Here is a 4,549-nt window from a genome sequence, read left to right as displayed (position 1 = left end):
TAAGGTCCAACAATGAAGCCCAGTTAGAAAGGGTCCAAAACCCTGATTATTAATTAATTTCATAATTAATTAATAAGGGGAAAATCATCTATTAAGAAGAGTCCCAATAAGGATATAAATCCTAGTAGATTAGCCTCCAAGATTCCTAAAAGGATAATGAATCAGTTTCCTACCACTTAGGACTCCAAAGTCCATTCTAATTCTGAGACTTGCCCACCAAGTCTCCTAACCCAAGTCCAATTCAAGGACTCCCAACATCTATATAAGGGGCCTCACCCTACCAATAAGAGGGACGTTTTTAGACTTAGTCCTTGGAGGCATGAAAGTCACTACGTCCTTGGTGAGCCCTCGCCGCCATAGCCCCGAGGGCAAGTATCACCAAGAACTACGTTTTTTGACTTGATCCTTGGCAATCAGCAAGGTACGTAGGCATCTTGTTAAGGCAGATTGAGTCACGAAACACAAGAGCAGTCAAATCGAGCCTCGAAGCTCACGTTCCTTAGTAATAAATACAGCAATCATATACCCTAGTTTTTGATCCATAACAGCAACCACGTTGCGAATATAAAATACACCACAGAGCTGGATCCCCCAGGTTTTGAGCGAGTATTTAAATCCCCTTTGAAAGGAAGATCTTAAATATAAAAATGAGTTTTGGGGTCCACTCTAACTTTAAAAATCATTTTGAAGACTCGGAAACATTTTTAAGAATGTTTGGAGTACTGCTGATTTATTAAAATAAACCAGTCCCGATATATTAGAAATATCTGAATATTATTATTTAAATAATATTCTCATAAAGATAATCCTTATTAAAATATTCGAAGTAGAAGTTTTAAAACTCATACTTGAAATGGATATTAAATAACCAAAGATATACTTATAAGAAAGTACTATCTTTATTTGAATAATCGAAAATAAGTTTGATTATCGAAACATTATTCTTTAATAAAATAAAGAATATTATTAAATAATAAGCGGAGTCATAATACCTCGAATGGATATTATAAATAATATTCATTAAATAAAATAAAGTGAGTCATACATCCTCAAATGAATATCCAATTAATAATCATTAAATTGAATAAACAGAGTCATAAGTCCTCGAATGAATATTCAAATAATATTCATTAAATAAAATAAAGTTATCGAATAAACCTTATTCGATTAATAGTTTTGAAAACTATTCATATATATATATATATATAATATACTCGGGAACATCGACTCCCGGTTTAGAAATATGTTCACCTTTTGATCCCCTATACTAAGGGTAAACTCAAATACCGCTTATCTCTAGCATAGGTATTATGCAACTATAAGCATTTGAACCAACAGATATATAAATCAAGAATATGAAACAGGCATGCATATATATACCATATCACATGCTACAATATATCGCAAGAATTTGCTAATAACAAATATGCATTTATCGCAAGATCATGCATATACACATATACATCACAACAACAGTTATACGGGTAGAAAACTTGTCTGAGTGCTCCCGGATAGGCTTAAGCTTAGAGTGGGTCCGATAACCTATGAACAACAACATAAGTCGGAATTAAACCCCGGTCGCTTAAGAAGCTAGACTTTAACCATTTAGAGTCCTAACGTTCGCTTTCGCGTTTAACGATTTACTTAAGTCGCTCGAGTATCCTCGGCTCCACCATTTTTAATAAATTAACCATTAAGGGTTTTAAGGTGATTCTTTCGCGAGTGTCTTACCAACTTCCTAATACACTTTACATAAATGATTCATACTCCCATTTAGTCCTTTAAGGTCTTTAACGGTCGCGAAACACCGTTACTTAAAACTGTCATTTCTCCTAAACCGTACATCGGAATCAAACGAACTACATATCAAAACGAAGCTCGTAACATGAACTATCTAATCATGGCAATGGTAAAAACCTAGCAGTGAGTTCACGGGTCCTAATGTTATGAACAAAAGCAGCCTAAAGTAAATCGGACATTACGACGGCTATGTTTACGTGATTTCCCAATTTTATACCATTCCAATTCAACCACCAATCAATCCCAATCCATCCATACAACCAAAATTCATCCTCACTACATCATAACAGCCCCAATCAACTCAACATTAACAATTTATACTTATTCTTAAACTTGAATTTAAACTATACTTAAGTCCTTTAACCAAACCATAAGATTTCAACCTTCAATTCACTACCATTCCAACCCAAACTCTAAACCAACAAGCATCAAGCTACTCTTTACCATAACTATCAAAATCATCCTAATATACAAAGTAAAGCTAGGGTTTGGAGATGTTATACCTTCCTTGAAGCTTTTAATCAATGAAAGATCCTTGGAATGCCCATGGAAGCCTTGATCTATGCTTAAGATACCTTGAACTTTCATAAAAAATCAAGAAAACCAAAGTTATTTCTTGAAGGTTACTATTCACCATCTTCTTCCTTGATTTATTGAAAGAGATTGTGAAGGAATTAGAAGCTTAAACTTCTAGGATATCCATAGCTATGTACAAGGAACCTTAGATAATTACCTTGTGATTTAACAATGCTTGGAACTTGATTTTTGATTTTTCTTCCTTTGAAAAGAAGAAAAAGCCGAGAGCAATGTTGAAGGAATGAAATAATTTTGTGTTTTCTTTGATTTGTTTTGGCTAGCTTGGTTGTTTTTGTTTTGTTTTTGGGTAATTACCTTTCTAACCTTGACTTTGTGTGGTTTTAAATCAACCACATCTCCTTCCCCTTATGTCATGCTTATGTCATGCTTATGATGTCATCATCCCTTACTTGCCCTCTTCTTATTGGTTGGATGACCTCATCATCCCTAAACTCCTTGATTAACTTCCTAATTGTTTGCCTAATGACCGCTGATCTATTATACGGTTCGCTTAACTTTCGTTTTCGTTTATCGTTTGAGGGATCTTACCCGAGATCTTATTACTTGGGTTTCCTTAACCTTTCTCAATACATTATATTCCTTTTATGATCCTCTCTTATAATCCTTTAATTTAAATCCTTTTTATCCTGTTACCTTATACTCAATTCTTTCCGTATCTAGTGGATTTCCGGGAAAAATCAAAGTGTTCGGAATTGGATTTTGACGATCTTTACATACACTTATATGTCATATAGAGTGCCAATAAAATCTCAGAATATCCATAAAAGAACCCATACCTAGTGTGGCATGAAAAGTTTTCTCATTCAGCAAAAATACTATTCATAAAGGTTTCAAAAATTTTCCAAAATTTGGGGTTATTACATTAAAGTATGCACACAAGCCTCAAACACACTTATATTACAAATGTACCAAAACCCATCTATTTTAACTTACATCTGAATAATAAACATGATTACAAAATTTTAAACTTAAACTATTATAAAAGTCTCCAGCTAGCTTATTCCGCCTTAACCTGGAATCCTAGCTAGCACACTTGTATGAGGATCTTCTCTACCAACGGGTTCCTTTTTAACTGGAAAAGAACATAAACAGAATCACACAAATGAGCTAACTAGATCAGCAAGTCACAGTGAAAATAATGAGATTAAATAATGATCAAATGAAATGATTTAGGTTAACAAGTTTCTTTAGCAGCAATAATTAGAATTGAATATTCAATATTTATTTTAAAAACCAAAGTTAGGCTGCTAATCTATCACACACTTACCCCGAGCAAGGCACACATATCTGCTCTATATACTGGATCCAAGGAACACATTGGCCTAATATGATCACAAATCTGGTTTGACCACGAATCTGGTCGACAACTATAAAATAATCCAATTCTATAATGATAACAAAATAAACAATTTAAAACAGTAAACATAATCATAAACAACATTGGTCTTCAAGCATAAGGTGATTTGTAATCATTACAAGGGTACAATCAGGTAGGTACAAAGATTGGCTATCAGCCGGTAAAAGAATCATATAACAGAGAAATCAAGGTCTCGTGTTTATAAGTATTAGTCTTTTGATGTATAAGGTATGAAGGTTTGTATGTTAATCAGTTTCGGTTCAGTGATCGATGTATAGTTTGTATGTATTTGTGGAGTAGTATCGTATATCTATGGTTTGTATCTGGGTATTCAACAATAAATGGTTTATAAAGAATAAGGCTTACGGCTCAAAGATCAATAACTGGAATCAGGGTTTAGGGTTAAATGCTTCAAAGCACTTGCAATATAAATAGAACCAATCAATTACTTGCAACATATCTTGAGAAGGTTTAGAATACTTGCCTTATTTCGACTTGCTAGCGCTTCACTTGCTCTCGTTCACCAACTCCTAATCACTGACTATCTGCTTCCCCTTTCTACACTTTTCTTCCTCTGTTCAGACATCACAAGTATCTATCAATACTCTTTCTCACTTTATTCTATTCGATATAAACTTCTATCTACCCTTCGTTTCACCCAAATCCGACTTACGGATTCAAATTTATGATTATAATAGTTAAACAATGCACATATAAGCATATCGTACACCAATCGGGTCACATATAGCACATAGCACGTAAGATATTCGATAAACATTCTTTTTCAAAAAAGAT

The sequence above is a fragment of the Apium graveolens genome, chromosome 4 (genome assembly GCF_009905375.1).
Source record: "Apium graveolens cultivar Ventura chromosome 4, ASM990537v1, whole genome shotgun sequence".
NCBI classification, from domain to species: Eukaryota; Viridiplantae; Streptophyta; class Magnoliopsida; order Apiales; family Apiaceae; genus Apium; species Apium graveolens.
This window is presented reverse-complemented; position numbering follows the sequence as displayed.